This window comes from Schistocerca serialis, chromosome 1 (assembly GCF_023864345.2).
Source record: "Schistocerca serialis cubense isolate TAMUIC-IGC-003099 chromosome 1, iqSchSeri2.2, whole genome shotgun sequence".
Taxonomy (NCBI): domain Eukaryota; kingdom Metazoa; phylum Arthropoda; class Insecta; order Orthoptera; family Acrididae; genus Schistocerca; species Schistocerca serialis.
The window spans coordinates 792,855,736-792,878,276 of record NC_064638.1 but is presented as its reverse complement, the minus strand read 5'-3'; the positions used below and the strand labels follow the sequence as shown (position 1 = coordinate 792,878,276).

Genomic DNA, 22,541 nt, shown 5'->3' with positions numbered 1-22,541 from the left:
TTGATACCCTCACTTTCTTCAGGATTGGTTTAATCAAACACTTTATTAATAGTAAGAAAACTGCAGAAATGGTGCAAACGGCATAGCACAGAAAAGGGTGTAGTCACAGATACACTGAATATTTGTAAGTACGTGCATACCGCGGTTTACAATTTCTCTGCGTTGCTTTCTTACTTAACCTAGCGTTAATATGTCTTCTAGTGAGCGATTTAATTCTGCCTTGTATTTCCGAAGTGTTGCGTGCCAAGCTTCATCGATCCAAGTTCACAGTTCACCGGTACTTACTGCCGTGGAAGACTGATAGGCTAGTTGCCACGTCGTCTTAGGCCATTTATATGGAATCAGTGGCTTTTGTGCTGCAATAGTAGGGAGAGGACTGAGCAGAAAAAGAAGAAGAAGGAGAAGAAGAAGAAGAAGAAGTAGTAGTAGTGTTTATCGTGAACTGGCGTTATCTCGCTGGCGCGTGACGCCAGACCTCACTGGAGGGGAGATTTCAGATCCCCCTTGAAGTACCACCTGCTGTCAGGCGCACTAGCACCTCCATACAGTCGTGAGAGCTGCAATGTGTGACGCTCTGTATACTTACGATCGACTTCCGTTTTGAATCGCTCCATTACGATATTGCACTTAATTCAGCTATAGCCGAAGATGCAGGAATCGACAACACGGCCCTCTCAGTTACCTCCCAAAAGGCAGAACACTCTTCTGGATCGTTCTTCTCGATACACATGTGGATAGTCATTCGTACATTACTATCAACTACAAGATAGGCAGCCGATGTTTTTCATTTCTTTTTTTTCCCCCCACATTATCGACTGAAGTTCAGATGACGTCACAACGGTATACTCCAGTTCGGCGGATAATTTCTCGTGTTGACAACCGTTCTTGCCATAAAGTGATATGCGTACAGGATCTAAGCTTGAAATGATCCCTCGAGGCATCTTGACAGGCTCAGTAGAGTACACAAACGACGGTAGCCCATTCAGGACTGGTACGCAGTGCTACCCTGAGGATGCTGGTTTACTTGTACTTGTGGTTGTACGTAACGGCTTCCTGTGCCCAAAGACAATTAAAGAAGAGGTTTCCGATCAAAACGCAAGCTACGCAAGACATGACTGTGATGCTCAACTTCGTTTGAGATCAGTAAGTCAGGCGTGTGCTGCACAACGGGATTAGCTACTCTTCTAGCACAGTAGATACAGCCTAGATATGGGACGTTAGGTTAGTGGAACACGTCACTAGGGTGAATGGGGAATGGACTCAGAGTGTCATTCCTAACAAATGGTTGGCGTTATGATACAAATTGTGTGTGTGTGTGTGTTTGTGTGTGTGTGTGTGTGTGCGTGAGTGCGTGTGTGCATGTGTGCGTATTTGCGTGTGCGTTTATGTCTTTTGACTCGTTCGATGGGACCCGCCACGAATTCCCCTTACGTCCCAACCTCTTCATCTAGAGTAGCTCTTGCACTCTGTTATTTGTTGCTTATTTGCCAGTCTCTGCCTTTCTCTACAGTTCTATACCCTCTATAACTCCCTCTAGCACCATGAAAGTATTTCTCAGATTCAACACATGTTCTGCCATCCTGTCCCTTTCTCTTATCAGTGTCTTCCATATGTTTCTTTCTTCACTGATTCTGGAGAGAACGTCCTGATTCCTCATCTTACCCGTCCACAAAATTTTCAACATCCTGCTCAGTGCCATATCTCAAACGCTTTGATTCTCTTTGTTTCTGGGTTTCCCAGAGACCATGATTCAATATCATACAATTGTGTTCCAAACGATCATTTTCGGAATTTTTTTCTTAAATTCGGGCCGATGTTTGATATTGGTAGACTTCTCTTGGCCAGCAATGCCTCTTTGCCTGTGCTTGTCTGCTTTTTATGACATTGCTCCGTCCGTCATGTACTGTTTTGCTTGCAAGGTTGCACTGTTCCTTAATTTCATCTTTCGTGGTTCCCAGTTTTGTAGTGAAGTGTACTATTAAACTTATTTCTGCTGCTCCCCATTACTTTTTTCTTTTTTCTGTTCACTGTCAATCAGAATTCTGTATTCACTAAAGTGCACATTCCATTCACCTGGTTTTGTAATTATTCTTAACTTTCACTAGGATAGAACGACATGAGTCTATTGACTGGTTCGATGCAGCCCGCCACGAATTCGTCCCTCTAATCACTGATAACCTTTTGCTTTGAATTTTAATCCTACTCTTAAACCTTCCTTTTTCGTGTAATGGCTTCTTCGATGCATAGACTGAATACCAGATGCGAGATAACATCTCTGTCTTATATCCTTTATATTCCGAGCACACCGTTCTTGGTCTTCCAATTCTTATTGTTCCCTCTTGGTTCTTGTATTCACTTGGTTGAGACTTCCCCTAATGGTTTTAGAAATTCCAAAAGAAAATATTGTGTATTCCTTCTGCTTCATTTGATCACAAGTCTTACAAAGCTCTACTAAAAAAAATGGTTCAAATGGCTCTGAGCACCATGCGACTTAATTTCTGAGGTCATCAGTCGCCTAGAACTTAGAACTAATTAAACCTAACTAACCTAAGGACCTCACACACATCCATGCCCGAGGCAGGATTCGAACCTGCGACCGTAGCGGTCGCTCGGCTCGAGGCTGTAGCGCCCAGAACCGCACGGCCACTCCGGCCGGCCAAAGCTCTACTAACCTCTGACTGTAATACTTCATACCTTATGTCTTCCATATCCACTCGCCCTTCTCTTTTATAATACCGGCATGTGTTTCATATACATTCTAGCGTGCAGTTGCTACGTCTGGAGAGCTGCAGTTCAAAACGGTAGCGTTAGTTTGGCACTCTTCAATCAAGATAACTCTTTGTCGCATATTATGTAGATAGTCAACTCATTCCCTATAACGCAACTCATTTCATTTCTCAGCTTAATGAACTGGATTACCATGTTGTCAACTAGAAGTGAGCTACGTAGAGTCATTTAGCATTTGACCTAAAAGTCCTTTGCAGCAGTCAGTATTGTTGTTTTGCGGATTAGACTGGAATTGTGTACGAATTGCGACAATAAAGTAATGAGACTGATTTTCTTTGCAAGATGTGAGAACCCTGCAGGCTTGCGTAGGCGCAGTATCTTTGATCTTGGTCTATATGCTGCTTCTAGTCCAAAGGCACATCGATGCAACTGCTCAGTCTTGAGTTGTGCTGTAATAGTTAACACGTGTTTGTGTCTCTCGTCACGGAAGTGGAACCGCATAATATTGCGCAATGGTATGCCATTTCTTTTGCGTTAAATTTGGTGAAAACGGGACAACAACTTATGGTAAGCTTCAGAAAGCTTTTGGAGAGGAGGTTATGTCAAGAGCTTAAGTTTTTCGTTGGTATAAAATGTTTAGTGAAGGCAGAACGAATGTTGAAGATGAAGACCGCAGTGGACGACCATCAACCTCACTGACAGATGTCAGCTTGGCCAGGGTGCGTGAACTCGTACGATCTGATCGAAGATTATCCGTGAAAATTATTGCAGAAAATCTGAACATCAGTCGAGAAAAGGTTCTTCTAATAATAACTGAAGATCTTGGTATGAGGAATATTTGTGCAAAAGTGGTCCCCAACAACCTCACACCACAACAGCGAGAAACACGGAAAAATGTGGCAATCGATCTGTTAGAGCAAACGGAAATCAATCAAGAATTGTTGAGCCTTGTTATCACTGGTGATGAAAGTTGGTTTTTTCAGTACGATCAAGAGACAAAACGCCAAAGTTCGCAATGGTGCTCAAAGGGATCACCCAGACCAAAAAAAGCTCACATGTCAAAGTCAAAAAGCGAAATGCATGCATGTGTGCTTCTTTGATTCCAAGGCAATTGTTCATAAAGTGTGGGTGCCTCCTGAACAAATAGTTAACCAATATTATTACAAATGAATTTTAGAAAGACTACGTGAAATAGTGACAACATTGCTGATAATGGGATTCTGCATCACGATAATGCGCCATTCCATACTGCTCTGTCAGTACAGCAATTTTTAGCCTCAAAACAAATTTCAGTACTATCACAGCCACCATATTCACCAGATACCGCTCCGTGCGACTTTTTTCTATTTCTGAGAGTCAAAACGGCGGTCAAGGGACACCATTTTCAAACAACACAAGATGTCCAAAAAGCTGTGACGATGGTCTTGGAGGATATTACAGAAGATGAGTTCCAGAAATGTTACCATCAACGGCATAAGCATTGAAAAAAGTGTGTGCGATCAGAATGGAACTACTTTTAAGGAGACAACACTAAACTTGATCAAAACGGTAAGCAACATTTTTTTTCACATCAGTCTCATTAGTTTATTGTCGCACCATGTAGTTGAAGACGCCTCATAATAACATTGTACATCTTTAATATACGTTACGTTAACTAAAAAAGATCTCTTTGGACTCAGAGTGAAACATAAAACTCTGTTACAGATATTAGTATAGTACGCCGCGCGCGATTAGCCGAGCGGTCTGTGGCGCTGCAGTCATGGGCTGTGCGGCTGGTCCCGTTAGAGGTTCGAGTCCTGTGTTTGTCCTTAGGACAATTTAGGTTATGTAGTGTGTAAGCTTAGGGACTGATGACCTTAGCAGTTAAGCCCCATAAGATTTCACACACATTAATTGATATTTATTTGATTCACCGCTACGCCTCTGTGAGACACATTCCATGCTTTTCTCTTTCTTCCTTCATAACATTGTAATTTTCTTTCTCGAACAATAAATATAAACCTCTAAATTAACTCCGCGGGTTCTTGTAGCATTCGAAAGTAGAGTTTTTCAACTAACGCTTCCTTAGCGCTTTCACAGCAACTAAACTGGTCCTTTGCAACAATAGTAATTCTTTCATGAACTGCCCTGATATCTTACTTTAAGCCAATAGTATCGTAAACGTTCATGTAGTGCCCAATAACAAATAGCAACACAGCCATCCTCAAAAATCAGTACTGCTGTACGGCGCAACACTGTGGTAAACATAATGGACCCCCTTTCGCCAAGAGCGAGGTTCTCGGCTGTCTATCATTCTGATTCAGGTTTTTCGTGGTTTCTGTAAGTTACTTCCGGCTAATTGGTAGATGTTTCTTTTAACAAGACAGTGATTGAATTCCTTTTGCGACCTCGCCCATTTCCGGTTAATTCCCGTAGCTAATGGCTTTCCCGTCGATTGGATACTGGATTCCATCCTTCCTTCTGTGAGTACTGCTAGGTACTTACACGTGCAATAAAACATACGGCCATCACTATAAAATGTCAATGCAAGCGGTGAGAACTATAGAGCGAGAAGTTCAAATTAAGAGAGCGCTAGCCATAGTCTTCCCAAAATCGTTTGCGTATCTTCTGTAGAACAATATCTAGGTATGCCTCAAGAAAAAAAGTTTTGACATAGTGGAAATTTCTTGACACTCCTCGTTAATGCTTGAGGTGGTGTAAGGAACGACGGCAGTGAACAGTGGACGACTGTAAACGAGTGATTTGGGGTGATGAATTACGCTATACCCTGTGGCAATCCGGTAGAAGGGTTTAGCGAATGCATGGAGAACGTTATCTGCTATCATGTGTAGCGTCAACAGTGAAGCAGAGAGGACGTGGTATTACGGGATGGTAGTGTTTATCGTTGTTAGAGTGTGATCCCTTCATGTGGAATAATGTAAATATCTTTTACAGTATTGTGTGGTGCGTATAGTAGAGGAACAGACTGGAGAGCATTACAGTTCCCCTGTCATAAAGCAGCACTGCTGAGGCAATGATTTGTGAACAATAACATTCTTGAAACGGACTGGTCTTCCTAGAGTCTCGACCTGAACCCAATGGGAGACCTTTTGGATGCGCTAGAACCTTGATTTCGCTCCAGGCTCCAGTGTCCAGCATCATTACCTTGTAACTTTGAACATCATTCAGGGGAAACAGTCAGAGAAGAAGGTAAAAACGTTTTATATGAAATTATAAATACTGCAAATGGGCAATTTCGGTTTCTCTTGAAGACAATTAGAGCATACCATCAATCTATATTAGCATGAGTCGTAGGATATTGTGTGAGCGTTTGGGTTCATAGATTGCAGGTGGTGGAGCGAGCTTCATCAGTAGGAAGCGTTCAACGAGGAGTGCTACTAAGATTAACAGGCGCCGTCTGCAGTACCCTAAAGGATGCTTTGTGAATAATTCTAGGAATCTGCCTAACGGACTCGAAAATTAGGAAAAGCGCAGCCCTTTACTGCTTAAAGAAATTCAATAAAATGGAAGTAGGAAGAATGCTTGATACTGAGGCCAATACGGAAAAGTTACTAAAATATCGCATATTACATCTGGAGCAAATTAAATGGGACACCTAAGGCACAAGCAGGAGAACATAATAATTTCTCCCTGACATCAGGGAGAGACTAAAAATGAGATTTCTTAACTCGTCGAGTCATTACTTGACTGTCTGTTGCCTGTATGCTATGTATCTATACGAAATTAAAAGACAGATGAGCGACAGCTGCACCCTCGAATGTGGGACACACCAGAACACACATTGTGCGCCTACGCGCTCCACGAAGATGCGACGGGTAATGGCCGTTAGGCATTAAAGATGTTGGATCCCGAAGCGGGACTAAGGAGCGAGTCCACCTGGCGCATCCTGGACGATACTGCAGCCGCGTTATCCAGGAAGGTCTAGGAAAAATTAACGAGGCACTCAACCATACGACAGCATGCTGCCATTCCGGCTAGACAACATATTCTGTGGATGGAGAGAAGACAACTGAGGTCGCTGAACACCGAATAAAATAGTTTCTGAGGAATTTACATTGAGTTGGTGCGTGTGGTCATAGAAGTGTGGGCTTTAAGATGTAGCGGTGATGGGTGGAATTTCTTGTTATGGTGGAAACGCTGCTGGCGTGCTGCCCGACGCCCAAGGAATCCAGCAGACAATGGCTGATGATCGGCGTAGTATAAGCGGATCTAGCAGCGGAAACAACCGTCTACAGGTTAAATGCACCAAAATAAATGAACAAACATAAATACGACTCTGTAGTGCTTATAGTAGCATTAGTAATTAGGTAATTGGTTTTATTGTAGTTTTGTAGTAGTGTAAGTAGTTGCAGTATTAAGAAAATTAACTTTCAGAAATAGTTGATGTATAAATTTATTATTATCCAAAAATATGTGACTTGTATGGCCTATTTTAGCTTTTCAGATAACAGGCTGTAATTGTGAAGAATAAATAAATAAACCATTACCTTGTCGGGTTTCGGCTCTTGGGGAAGAATGAGCCGACATTCCTCCACAGAAATTCAGACACTTCATCGAAAGTTCCCCCAGCATACTTCAGGCCTTCATAGAGGCAAATGGTGGACAGAATTCATATTAATATCCGCTAATAGGTGTCTGAGTACATCTGGTCAAATAATGTATGTAGTTGATAACGAACCCGATACACCATAGTTTCCAACTGACTATAAGTCCGTGCGCGACAGTTTGTATCTGATATCGGAACTACTTGAGATAATGGGCAGCGCAGGAAACCTGGTTTGTGCTGCCAGGCGCTCCTTCTGCTTCGCATTTGCGGCTTCCCGGGCACTGTGGCTGAGTGCGGACCTGGCCAACCTGCCTATTGGCTGCAGCAGAATCTGCATTTATATTGGCAGCCGCACACTGGAGGTGCGCGGAATTCCGAAGGGACAAGCCTTTACATCGTTTTTTATTTGTTTTCTTTCCCTTCCTGTCCGTGCAAGCAACTGAGCTAAAGCCACTCAGTATGTGTTGAGTCACTTCATAATACATAAAATGATAACACTGAAGGGGGCAACGGCCTCGCCGCAGTGGATACACCGGTTCTCTCCAGACTATGAAATTGATGCAAACAATTTGTACGTGAAATGAAAAATAAGAAAAATCGCTAATATCTTCGAAAATGAAAGTTTTTTCAGGTCTGATTACTTTATGAGTACGACAGAAAATAGTTTTAGTTCTATAATATATACTGTAAATAGTTATATGTTTCATTAATTTTGGATATTGTCTTATACACATTAAAATATATCATTATTGAGCCTTTCTACAGGAAGAATGTCTGCACTGATAGCATTAACTGCTAGCCAGTCACTCATTTCTCACACGTTCCAAAATTTTGAGATGATGGTAGTCACCAACCTTTGCCATAATACGATACTACATTAAACACAGATTGAATTTTAAAAGGCCAGTTCTATGGCGCGAGCGATTTACACATTGTCCAAGCACATAATGAAAATTTTGAACGCTAAAATTCACCATCTGAGCTCTTGTTAATTCTGACTGTCTCAGCATGCTATTACAGAAGCGTATTCGTAGTATACACTGCCCACCATTTGGGTTTATTCAGGGCTTTTATCCATTTGGCCCTTTAAAGTGCATGTAGAACTGCAAGTCAGCTTTACTCTTCAAGTTGTTCTTATCTTCTCAAGATTTCTTCAGCCTCTCTCCCTATGGGACTGTCGATTTGCAGTAGCCATGACTTTTCAAGCAACACACTCATTCCACCAAATTATTGGGGCCTGGATTCCGGTTTTCTGTCTATATTAAGTCCACATAGTTGCCAGCAGGTCAACAGCGATATTTAGCATATAGACTGGATGTAATGGCTTGGTTTTTTGAGTCTAGTTTATGATGTGTCAGCTGTGAGACGTTGATTTGGCCTAGGTACCTGTAAAATTCTGACTAGAATGAAATTAAAGCTTTGTCATGAAACACAGTCCTTTTGCGAATCAAAATTACATTTTGGGCCTTCGTTCCGAGTGTTTTCCTCAATAGCTGTCGTCCTATTTTCGAACTTGCATTGACATTGATGGTTAATGATGTGTGCTGCTGACAAAACAACTGGTATAGAATGATAGTGAAATTTTGGTGGGGATATTCCTGGCGATCCTGGTGGCTTAAAGCAACATTTCTACACAGATTCTTTGTAATTGTCAGAGAATTAGAACTGTTGTTGTCACGTCATCAATCTAGGTGAGATAGATTATATTAACTCTTTTACTTCTTGTTCTACATATTCATTTCCCCATGTTTTGATGATCTTGGACTGAAAGCTAGACGACATAACCCATCATCTTGCCCTATGCATGCTTTTATTTCAAATAATTTGGAAATTTTAGTCATTAACTTCTAGAGGGTCCCTGTTGGATCAAGTGATATTCGGTTAGTACCTCATACAGGTAAGCAGCTAAATTGACCACTGTGTGAATCGAGTGACGTTGCTGCAGCATCGACTAAAAGCTGCGAGATGCATATGTATTTCACATGTCCCAACTCCATGCCAATTTGTTGCATAATTCAAATATTTTCTATTTCACCTGTAGCTCTAATATGATAAGGGAGAGACGTTAGGATTGCTTTATAGGTGACTGAAAGAAGTACCGCTGTAAGTGTTTAGACCTCTCTTATCACCTTTCTTACGAAGCAGTTTTCCAATCTGAATTTATAAATTTTTCTCCTATGTAGTCACAATGGCCGGTAAGACACAAGTTTGCTTCGAATATCGAGTTTTTCGACAGCTAAACGAAGTTCATGCGGTTTTTTGTTGTTTTTTAGCTGTAATATATGGTTCTACATCTCATCGTGAGTCGATAGAGTTGGGTCCTTAATCAAGATGAAAATGACGAACTCTCATTTTTTCCATGATTGTGAAGCTAATTGAAGTAATGGTTCAGGACGTCACATTTATTCTTTTTGACCGTTTTGAATGTTTCGTCTAGGCTATGAAAAACATTTACGTTTATTATTTTGTAAGTCGGTTCAGTTTCCATTTGTAGACAGGGCGGCACAGGGATACATTTGGCTTTCCAGAGGGAACGTCATATCATCTGTGTAAGGAGAAAATACAAGGGACGCTCAGTAGGGTCTAATCATGGATCTACCACTCTCCTTGCTGTTTGTTGAAGATATAGTACCTTAATTAAATCAGGAGGTCCTTGCAGTTTGTGGGTTTTATTAATGATCACCCTGTATAATGATAAGACAGATGTTTCGGAACAATATTTTAAATTTTAAGACATTTCCAGGGGCAGATGTGTACTCTGACCACAATTTACTGGTTATTAACTTTAGGTTAAACTAAATGAACTGAAAAAAACTGTGAAATTAAGGAGACGAAACCTGGATAAGTACAAAAAAACCAGCGGTTGTTGAGAGTGTCAGAGGGAGCTCTAGGCAATGGTTCACTTGACCACAAGAAAGTAATACAGAAGAAGATGAATCGATGGCTGGAGGGAAAATGTAAGGATTTAGAAGCATGTTTCGCTAGGGGAAAGATAGATAGCGCCTACAGGAAAATTAAAGAGGAATTTGAAGAAAGAACAAGCAGCTCTGTATTTCAAGATCTCAGATGGAAAACCAATCCTAAACAATGTAGGGAAACCTGGAAGGTGGAAGGAATATGCGGAGGGTCTATACAAGGGAGATGAATTTGAAATTAATATTACAGAAATGGAAGAGGAATTAGATAAAGATGAGATGGGAGATACGATGCCAAGAGAAGCATTTGACAGAGCACTGGTAGATCTAAGGCCCCAGGAGTAGATGACATTCCATCAGAATTGCTGATAGCCGTCGGAGAGCCAGCCATGACAAAACTCTTCCTTATGACGTGCAACAAATATCAGTCAGGCGAAATACCCTCACACTTCAAAAAGAATGTAATAATTCTAATTCCAAAGAAAGCAGATGCTGACTGGTGTGAATATTACTGAACTATCAGTTTAATAAGTAATGGTAGTAAATTACCAACACAAATTCTTTACAGAAGAATGGAAAAACTGGTAGAAGCCGGCCTCGGGGAAGATCAGTTTGGATTTCACAGAAATGTAGGAACACGCGAGTCAGTACTGACCCTACGACTTATCTTAGAAGATAGTTTGAGGAAAGGCAAACCTACGTATATAACTTTTATATATTCAGAGAACTCTTTTGATAATATTGACTAGAACACTCTCTTTGAAATTCTGAAGGTTGCAGGGCTAAAATTCAGAGAGCGGAAGGCTATTTACAACTTACACAGAAACCAGACGGCTGTTACGAGAGTTGGCCGACATGAAAGAGAAGCAGTGATTGAAAAGAGAGTGAGACAGGGTTATAGCTTCTCGCCAATGTTATTCAACCTGTACAGTAAAGGAAACCAAAGAAAAATTTTGGAGTAAGAGTAGAAGTTTAGGCAGAAGAAACAATAACTTTGAGCTTTCCCGATGACATCGTAATTATTTCAGAGACAGCAGAGAACTTGGAAGACCAGTTAAATGGAAAGGAAAGTGTCTGTAAAGGAGTATATAAGACCAAGATAATGGAATGTAGTCTATTTAAATCAGGTGACGCTGAGGGAATTAGATTAGGAAATGAGATACTTAAAGCACTAAATGTAGTTTGCTATTTGGGCAGCAATATAACTAATGATGGCCGAAGGAAATAGGATGTGGAATGTAGATTGACAATGGCAAGAAATTTATTAACATCAAATATAGTCTTAAGTGTTAGGACGTTTTTTGTGAAGGTGTTTGTCTGGAGTGTAACCATGTATGGAGGTGAAACATGGACAATAAACAGTTTGGACAAGAAGAGAACAGAACCTTTTGAAATGTGGAGCAACAGAAGAATGCTGGAGATTAGATGGGTAGATCACGTAACTAAATAAATCTGTGGCACGACTTGACTAAAAGGAGGGACCAGTTGATTGGACACATTATGAGGCATCAAGGGATCAGTAGTATAGTAATGGAGGGAAGTGTGTAGGTAAAAGTCGTAGAGGGTGACCAAGAGATGAATTCAGTAAGCAGATTCACAAGGATTTAGATTGCAGTAGTTATATCGAGATGAAGAGGCTTGCACAGCTTAAAGTAGCGTGGAGAGCTGCATCAGACCAGTCTTCGGACTGAAGACCAAAACAACTACTACTTTGAGTGAAAGATGTTGGTGCTACTTCTAGCTGCTGAAAGTTTTGTGGATTGACGTATTTCGTATATTCTCTTCATTCTTCAACTGAACTAAGTCACGGAATTGTCAATTAATGTAACTGTTATGGTATCTTGTACACTGACTGGCTGCCTGTCTCCCATTTAATATCCCATTTAGTTTGAATCTTATTCTCTGCATTATTTATTTCTGTCAGGACGTGCATACTTCTGACCATGTTAATGACTTTCTTTAAAGTATTACAATATTCTTCTTACTGTCCAAGTAGAGTTGGATCCCGACTTATTCTGGCATATATATTTTCCTCTTCCTCTCACATGAGACTTTAATTCCCTTAGTTATACAGTGCTTACTGCTTTTTTTTTTAATTGATTTTCTGGATAAATTTTTAGGAAACCTCATTTAAAATATTGGCATAAATTCAGTATGGAATAAATTTAATTTCATCTTATCATCTCCATCTATATATACTTAATCACCTCTTTTAACTTAATCTTAAAACTCTGTATCCTGTTCTCATTAATAACCTTCACTGCTATGTGTCAACCTGCGTTAGGGCATCAAGGTGCTATACAGTTTGCTTACATTAATTGTGGATCATGATCAGATAGTCCATTAACAACTGTGTACATATTAATTGTTCCAGCCTGAGCACTGTCTATAAATGTGTTATCAATCAGGTTCCTGTTATAGCAATGCAAGTAAGTTGGAAAATTAACTAGTGAAAATAGATCGAAACACCCAAATAATTATTCCAGTTCATTTTTCCTGTCTGAATGTTTTAAGAAATCTACATTGGAGTCTCCACAAACTACTGTTTATTCTTTTCTGACAGTCCAATAATGAGTCTACATATGGCATAAACAGCTGAATGTTTCCCAGAGGGGATCTGTAGATTGTTATAATTAGTAGAGAAGTATTTTACAGTTACAGTTCACAAGCACATTCCTCTAGCTTCTGATAAACACAGAAACATTTATTTCATTGTTTCTAACTCAATTCCCAACTCGTAATGTGTTGCAATTCCTCCTCCTCCCATGTTAGTTATATATGAAAATGATGGTAGTCTGTAATCTCTTGTATTTAAAACTCTATCCCTGTGGTTACATGGTGTTCAGAGGGGCACAAAACATCTATCACTTCAGAATTTCCCATATCTAGTCATACAAGAAACTCATCTATCTTGTTTTCTCAGCCGGCCGGAGTGGTCGTGCGGTTCTAGACGCTATAGTCTGGAACCGAGCGACCGCTACGGTCGCAGGTTCGAATCCTGCCTCGGCCACGGATGTGTGTGATATCCCTAGGTTAGTTAGGTTTAATTAGTTCTAAGTTCTAGGCGACTAATGGCCTCAGAAGTTAAGTCGCATAGTGCTCAGAGCCATTTGAACCATTAATGTTCTCATGAAACAAATTAATTTCCGTTTTCTGTAAATTGTTTCATATACAGGGTGTTTCACTAAATTTGTTTGCCTCTGTAAGTTACGAAGTAATAGGCGACGGAAATATTTATTGCGGTAGGTCACCATAAGAAACGTAACGCTATCTGCGGAGCTATGAACATAGTTTATCGTTTTATTATCCAAAGAGTTACAACAAAGAGATACAATTTTTTAAATGGAACAGTAGTTGTTTCTATCATGCACTGGAATCAGTAACACCGGTGTGCATACATCAATTTAAATTACATTCCTATCACTTTTAGTTTGGGAGCTACAACCCTTCATAGTTTCAGGGGCACGTACCACATACGCTGCGCATAACGCAAAGCGCCTTCTAAATGTAATGCGGCCGAGTTGTAACGTCGCCGGTGTCACGGAGCGAGAACTTCCTCGATGCGCTGTTAGACTGCCGACTGTCGCCGTTCACGGCCGTATAACCGACAGTTCGAGCCACACAAACAAACGGGGCTCAATTTACCACAGCTACTGACATCGGAAGAAGATGGCATACACGAACAACGAGTACGTTGACATGTTGCTGATGCTCGGCGAGTGCCGACACGGTGCCACTGAAGCAACCATGACGTACGCCCTGAGATATCCTCGGCGAAGAGCCCCGGCACCCATTACGTTCTTACGTGCCGAACAACGACTTCGGGAAACAGGCAGCTTGGTAACGCACCGCAGTAACAGACGAAGGACTACAAGAAGTGAGGAGACGGAGGTGTTCGTTTTAGCTGCAGTACACCACCATCCTCATGTCAGCTTACGAGCCGTTTCTGCAGTCGCTGATGTCAGTCTCACATATGTGTGGCGTATAGTACGCGGCCACAGGTTTCACCCGTACCGTCTGTCACTCTCCCAGGGGAACGATTTCCGTGAGAGAGTTGCTTTCTGTGAATGGGCCATGCGTAATTTAACGGTGGAGTCTTTACAATGTGTTACGTTCTCTGATGAGTTCACGTTCACAAATTACGGTGCAGTGAATCGCCATAAAATGCACTACTGAGACACAGACAATCCTCGATGGATACGACCTGTCGACGTCAACGTAGGTGGCCTATAAATGTACTTCAGTCTGGAACCGCGCGACCGCTACGGTTGCAGGTTTGAATCCTGCCTCGGGCATGGATGTGAGTGATGTCCTTAGGTTAGTTAGGTTTAAGCACTTCTAAGCTCTAGGGGATTGATGACCTCAGATGTTAAGTCCCATAGTGCTCAGAGCCATTTGAACCTTTTTATATATATTTATATATATATATATATATATATATATATATATATATATATATATATATATATATATAAATGTACGGTGTGGAATCCTTGGGGATGAAATCATCGGTCCACACTACTTCCCAGGTACACTGACAGCTGAGTTATATCGTGCGTTTATGGTCGACAGTTTGGGTGGTTTCCTTGAACATGTGTGTCTACACGCAACAGACCATATGATGATGCAGCACGATGGTCACCTAGCCCATTCTGCGCTTGCTGTCATGGAAGAACTAAGCAATAGGTTTGCAGGAAGGTGGTTGGAGCGCCATAGTCCTCATTCATGGCCCGCAAGGTCGCCCGATTTTACACCATTAGATTTCTTTATGTGGGTATATCTAAGGATCGTGTTTATATCAGTGAGCCCACATCCCCAGATGATCCAAAACGGCGCATCGAGTACGCATGTTACTCCGTGACGCCGGCGATGTTACATCTCGTCTGCAGATCCTTTAGAAGGCGCATTGCATTGTGTATTCAGGCACATGGACACACATATGAACATCTCATTTAAATCAACTTCCCACCGCCAGAACATCCATCACCCACCACGCAGCCATGTATTATGTACAGCGTGTGGTATCTGCCCCTGAAACTTTGAAATGCAGCTCCCAAACTAAAAGTGATAGGAATGCAATTTATATCGATGTATAAACAGCTGGTGTTACTGATTCCAGTGCATGATAGAAACAACTACTGTTCCATTTAAAGAATTGTAGAATGAGATTTTCACTCTGCAGCGGAGTGTGCGCTGATATGAAACTTCCTGGCAGATTAAAACTGTGTGCACGACCGAGACTCGAACTCGGGAACTTTGCCTTTCGCGGGCAAGTGCTCCACCATCTGAGCTACCGAAGCACGACTCACGCCCGGTACTCACAGCTTTACTTCTGCCAGTATCTCGACTCCTACCTTCCAAACTTTACAGAAGCTCTCCTGCGAACCTTGCAGAACTAGCACTCCTGAAAGAAAGGATATAGCGGAGAAATGGCTTAGCCACAGCCTGGGGGATGTTTCCAGAACGAGATTTTCACTCTGCAGCGGAGTGTGCGCTGATATGAAACTTCCTGGCAGATTAAAACTGTGTGCCCGACCGAGACTCGAACTTGGGACCTTTGCCTCGCAGGAGAGCTTCTGTAAAGTTTGGAAGGTAGGAGTCGAGATACTGGCAGAAGTAAAGCTGTGAATACCGGGCGTGAGTCGTGCTTCGGTAGCTCAGATGGTAGAGCTCTTGCCCGCGAAAGGCAAAGGTCCCGAGTTCGAGTCTCGGGCGGGCACACAGTTTTAATCTGCCTAAAAAATTGTAGCTATTTGCTGTAACTCCTTCGATAATAACGCAATAAACTATGTTCATAGCTCCACAGACAGTGTAACGTTTCTTATGGTGAATTACCGCAATAAATATTTCCGTCGCCAATTACTTCGTAACTTACAGAGGCAAACACATTTAGTGAAACACCCTGTATAACGATCCTGTTCTGTTCTATTTTCTTTAAAGACTGTCTATAACCCGACTAACCTAAAAAATGTGTCCCTCTGACTCCAGTAACCGGAGAGTTATTATCTTGCGTGTACTTGTGGTCCTCCTTATGCTTTCAGCAAGAAGCACAGATGACGTACCCTTCACCCTTCTACTCAGGTGCAGGCAATGTTTTCTAATACGACAGTGGTTTCAAATGCAGCTTCAAGCTGTATGTACTTATCAATGAAACGAAATAAACTTAGTCTTTCAAGTTGTGAGTGTAATTTTTTTTTCAGTTCACTTACTACACAATATAAAGTTCTGGGGCAAATAATTATCCAAGTAATCAATCAGTCGTAAACATGAGACGTTTTCCATGGTGTTGAGCCACACTCATGCAATATTCTTTGAGAGAATAAACCGTCATTTGGCTGTGTATTACTGTATCTATCTTCTGTACTATCTAGGTTTCTGCTTTTATTCCATTATCGCGCACAAAGTTCTTACACCTTTAACATGTCACATCTGTTACGACAGTACAAAGCAGACGAACAAGACTAAAACATGCCTTTAAGATAGTACAGATGATAAGTAGAGTAACACACAATCAAATGGAGTTACTTCTCTAAAAAAAAAGAGTATTGTCATCCCATATCGTGTTACCTCTGTTCGTGAACGAAATGATGAGTCACAAATATCCAGTTAAGTAATTAGCTTCACTTTGACGAAGGCAAGTATGTAAGAAATAATGTTTAGGGATAAAACCCTTATTGAAGACAACCTAACTGGGCAAAGAGTATTGCCAATAATAATATAAAGGTATGAAAGGAAATAGGCTGTGTTCTCTTCAAAGAAACCATCTCGGCATTCACGTAAATGTGGGTGACCAAGTCGCGATTTGAAACACACTCCACCTGAATGTGAAATCAGTGCCTTAAATATTGCGCGGAATCGTGAAATTTTCATGTAGGTACTAGAAAGAATCGCACTAATTGTCTATGTGTCTTAAGCTGTGCTTTACAGCTTTGATCAGACATTTAAAAAACTTCAGTATGCTCCAGCTAGTTTTAACAGTTTGTGTAGTCATCTGGCAAACTTTAAAGCTTAAAAGTTTGTCGCCATGTGTCCACTATCGTAACATAAGGCACCTGTCCAGATCTAAGTGGGTGGTGACTAGTGTAGCTGGTTCTGTTTCCCTGCGGCCATCGGTGTTAAGTTTTTACGTGGTTTCCCTAAAAGCTTAATGTGAATGTAGGGATGTTTCAACAGGAGCATAAAACGGTATAACGGGAGTAGGATTTGTCATGAATAGAAAGGTAAGGCAGAGAGTGAGTTACTGCGAATAGTTCAGCGATGGGATTGTTCTCATCATAATCGACAGCAAATCAAGACCGAAAACGATAGTTCAGACATACGTGCCGATGTCGCAAAACGTAGATGGAGAGGCAGAGAAGGTATATGACGATTCTGAACGGGTAATTAAGTGCGTAAAGGGGGATGAAAATCTAATAGTCATCAGGGATTGAAATGCCGTTATAGGGGGAGAAGTAGCAGAAACGGTTGCGGGAGAATATGCTTTTGGTACTAGGAAGTGAGGGAGGAGAAAGACTGAGTTCTGCAATGAATTTCAGCTAGTAACAGCGAATACACCGTTCAAGAATCACAATAGGAGGAGGTGTATTTGGAAAAAGCTGGGAGATTCGGGAAGATTTCAGTTACATTTCATCATGGTCAGACAGAGATTCCGAAATCAGATATTGGATTGTATGGCGTACCCAGGAGCTGATATAGACTTAGATCACAATTTCGTAGTAGGAAGAGTAGGCTGAAATTTAAGAGACTAGTCAGGAAGAATCAGTGATCAAAGAAATGGGATACGGAAACACTAAGGAATGAAGAGACACGCTTGAAGTTCTCTGAGACTAGAGGTACTTCGATGATAAATAGGTCAGTAGGCAGTTCATGTGAAGAGAAACGCACTTCTCTAAAAAGGGCAGTCAGGGAAGTTGGGAAGAAAACACTTAGGTACAATGAAGGTAACTGCGAAGAAACTATAGGTAACCGAAGAAATACTTCAGTTGATCGATGAAAGAAGAAAGAACAAAAATGTTCAGAGAAATTCAGGAATACAGAAATAAAAGTCACTCAGGAACGAAAGAAATAGGTAGCGCAGGGAAGCTAAGGCAAAATGGCTGCATAAAACATGTAAAGATACCGCAAAAGAAATGATTGTCGAAAGGACTGACTCAGCCTATAGAAAAGTTAAAAGAATCTTCAGTGTAATTAAAAGCAAGGCTCATAACATTAAGAGTGCCAGAAGAATTCCACGATTAAATGCAGAGGAAAGAGTGGGTAGGTGAAAACAGTATATTGAAAGCTTGTATGAGGGGGAAGATGTGTCTGATGACGTGATAGAAGAAAAAACAAGAGTCAGCCGACATAGAGAAGATAGGAGATCCAGTATTAGAAACAGAATTCAAAAGAACCTTGGAAGTCTTAAGAGCGAATAGGCAGAACGGATAGATAATATTCCACCAGAATTCCTAAAGTCGTCGGGGGAAGTGGCAATAAAACGACTATTCATGTTGATGTGTAGAATGCATGATTTTGGAGATATATTCGTACTATCTAGTTGTGGAAAAACATCATCCACACAGTTTCCAAGATTGCAAGAGCTAAAAAGTGCGAGAGTTATCGTACAATCAGCTTAACAGCTCATGCATACCAGTTGCTGACAAGAATAATATACAGAAGAATGCAAAAGAAAATTGAGTATGTGTTATATGACGATCAGTTAGGCTTTTGGAAAGATAGAGGCACCAGAGAGGCAATTCTGACGTTGCGGATGATAATGGAAGCAAGGCTAAAGAAAAATCAAGACACGTTCATTGGATTTATCGACCTGGGAAAAGCGTTCGGCAATGTAAAATGGTGGAAGATACTCGAAATTCTGAGGAACAGAGGGGTAAGCTACAGGAAAAGATGAGTGACATACAATGTGTACAAGAACCAAGAGGGAACAATAAGATGAAAGCCCAAGAACGAAGTGCTCCGATTAAAAAGGATGTAAGACAGGACTGTAATATTTCGCCCCTGCTGTTCATTCTATACATCGAAGAAGCAATGACGGAAATAAAAGAAAGGCTCAAGAGCGGCACTGAAATTCAAGATGAAAGGATAAGATAACCTGATTACATTTGTATCCTCAGTGAAAGTGAAGAATTACAGGATCTGCTGAATGGAATGAACAATCTAATGAGTTCAGCATACGGACTGAGAGCAAATCAAAGAAATCCGAAAATAACGAGAAGTAACAGAAATGAGAAGAGCGAGAAACTTAACATCAGGATTTATCGTAACGAAGTAGCGGAAGTTCAGAAATTCTGCTACATAGACAGAAAAATAATCCATGACCGACGGAGCAAGGAGGACAAAAAAAGCAGACTTCCGCTGACGAAAAGGCATTCCTGGCCAAGTGAAGTCTACTAATATCAAATAGACCTTAATTTGAGAAAGAAATTTCTGATAATGTACGTTTAGAGCATAGAACTGTGTGGTAGTTAAACATCGACTGTGGGAAAACCGGAACAGAAAAGAATCGAAGCATTTGCAACGTGGTGTTACAGACGAATGTTGAAAATTAGGTGGACTTGACAGGGTAAGGAATTATGAGGTTCTGCGCAATATTGGAGAGGAAAGGAATATTTGGAAGAAGCTGACAAGGAGAAGGGGTTGAATGGTAGGACATCTGCTGAGACATCAGGGAATGACTTCCGTGGTACTAGAGGGAGCTGTAGAAAGCAAAAACTGTGGAGGAATACAGAGATTGGAATACATCCAGCAAATAACTGAGGACATAGGTTGCAAATGCTACTCCTTTTGTTTGTTTGTAACTCATATTCCATCTCTAACACCCTTATCGTCAACTGTATGTTATGTACTAACTTTCCTTTCCTTCGGGAGCTGGAATATTTTCCGTACGCACGAGCGAAGTTGTGGAATGTGACAGATGACTTATTTCTCTAATAAGGCTGGACAGCGTTGTATCGCGCCAGTGTAGAATACCGAGCTAGTCCGATTTTTGTTTACCACGAGTATAAGCATATTATGAAACACTGGTTATTGTAAAACTCTACTTCTCTTTTTTAAAAAAAGTAAAATGGGTAGTTTTTTCTTTGTCCCAACATTCTTCATTTACACAGACAAAACCGAGACGACATGAGAAAACGATCTCGGCCTAGCAGTGAAGGAATACTTAGTTCTCCTTTGAGTGAAGGCTTATAGTCCAAAGGTTTTTGCGCTGAGTCGTTCCACTCCTTAAGCAATTTTCTGAGACATCTACGAATTAGCCATCTATTCCTAACAACATCTGACATTAAATTTTTTTAAAAAAATCAAGAAAGAAATATCTTTAGTTACGAGAAAGGGAGGAAATATTGTGCATCGTCGATCAATTCAAATTTCAATTTCCATAGGTTTCTCATCGACTTAGAAAACCTATGTTTTTTTCAATTGCCGTACCTCCCCAGATATGGTTTGTCCGTATTATTGATAGGTACGTAAAATTCTTCACCTGATTTTAGCGTTCATTAATGGTAAAGATTAAGAAGTACCCCATGTGCATTCCATAAAGCACGCAACGCGGCCACTTAAAACGGACATGGCTGCCCCATGTCAATGATGCTGGGAACACGCAGTCCGCTTACTTCTGCAGTTTTCAACACTTGCCGGACGATAGTTGCCTGAACTAAACACGTGCAGTTCTCGTTTTAAACAAATTTTCAACTCATCGCTAGGATTTAGTAAACTAATTCTTTAGTCCGATTTTAGCTTCCGTGATTATATGAAAGTAATGTGTCATCGTAGGGAAAATGAAACTTTCAACGGAAATATCATTTCTCTTCATAAAGAAAGCTAGAGATGATTTCTTTGCGAAATTACGCTACTTTCATTCGAATTTTCAATATACTTACTAAGAATATTGTGACTCGCATTGGACGCATTTCTGCTGCGTCTGCAGATGAATGGTAGGACATGCAGAGGGAGACATATTTGAGTCCACAGAATACACTCATCCGACATGGAAACGGGATTAAAGCGTTTAGTCGATGAGTAATTGCTAGTCTCCAATTAATGTAATTAATTGATTTTGTTCTCTTATGGGGCCTTTTTATTCGCAAAAGCTGTGTCCCACTGCCGTAGTATCACGGAAATTAGCAGGATATTTATGAGACGTAGTTACAACATTACAACTATCTGTGTGTGACATCCTATCGACGCTGAGTCAAAGTGGTCTGTGGTATTCCCCAACAACGGTGAAGAATATTAAAACGGAGGTGTAGCAGCATTAATGAACATTGTACGGTTTATCATGAGCTTCACTCTACAGCAGTGGTTTCCTACCTGGGGATAATTACTCCCTTAAGGATAAAGTCTAATTTTCTGAGTGATGAAAGCAAAAGGGTTCACTTGTGTTTCTGTCACGAAACTGAATTACTTTTAAAAGATAATTACTATTATCACTATTTCTTGGGACTGCAGTACCAGTTACGTAAGTTAGCAGTAATTTGAATTTTTTCCAAATACTAGTTTTAACGCTTGACATAATTTTGTAGTAGTTACAGCATTTGAAACAAATGTATCGACGTTTCCCTCACGTAGTCCACTCACTATATACATCCTTCAAACTTTGTACCATGCATTTATGACAGTAAACTTGAGAAATATGAATCATGTATGCTCAAAAATCTCTTGAAAATGCCTCGTCCAAGTTGTAGGTAGACCAGAAATTGATTCATTATTTACTTTGCAACAGTTAACGAACTAATTGACAGCACAGCAGTAACTACATAATGGCTACTAGCTGCAGTCTGGCCTGCTCTATAGTATTATTGCCATTATTACCGTTACTGTTATTATTAGCAGTGTTCAGACACAGACCATTAGCAGCCAAAAGTCTTCCATTTTCTGCCAATTCAGAAATAAGGAGTCCACCACTCAAGTGATTTACAAATGGTAGGCATGCATGTAGTGCAAACACTTTAATTTGGTTGATTTAAATGGGGGTGGAACGTAAGGCCGAAGCAAGTTCCGCTAGGGAGACGATTGGTGCAGAGGAAACACGTTCTGTAACAAGTGTCTATCCTCAACGTGAATAGTTAAGTTTTCTTTCTAAGAAGTAGTTTTAGGTAATACTCGCAATCCACTGAGCATTGTTTCATAATTCTATGAAAACACGTTGTTAGAAATAAGCCGTACCAATTGCCTCATAGACTCATTCGTTCGAGTATTAATGAAACATCTACAAAAACTAAAGATCATTAATATTTCGTCACTTCAAAAATGAAAGCGTTTAAAGAAAATTCTTTTTCATAATAAGGTTTAATTAGTTGCTAAAGATGTTGATGCTGGTGGAGGGAGGGGGAACACTAATTAATATCTGATTGCAG

General features: G+C 40.7%; 1 protein-coding gene across 1 annotated transcript in view; it reads left to right on the top strand.

The window, feature by feature from the left end:
- LOC126483707 (probable 3',5'-cyclic phosphodiesterase pde-5) overlaps positions 1-22,541 on the top strand; it is a 794,749-nt gene that overhangs the window by 506,688 nt on the left and 265,520 nt on the right. The window lies entirely within an intron of this gene.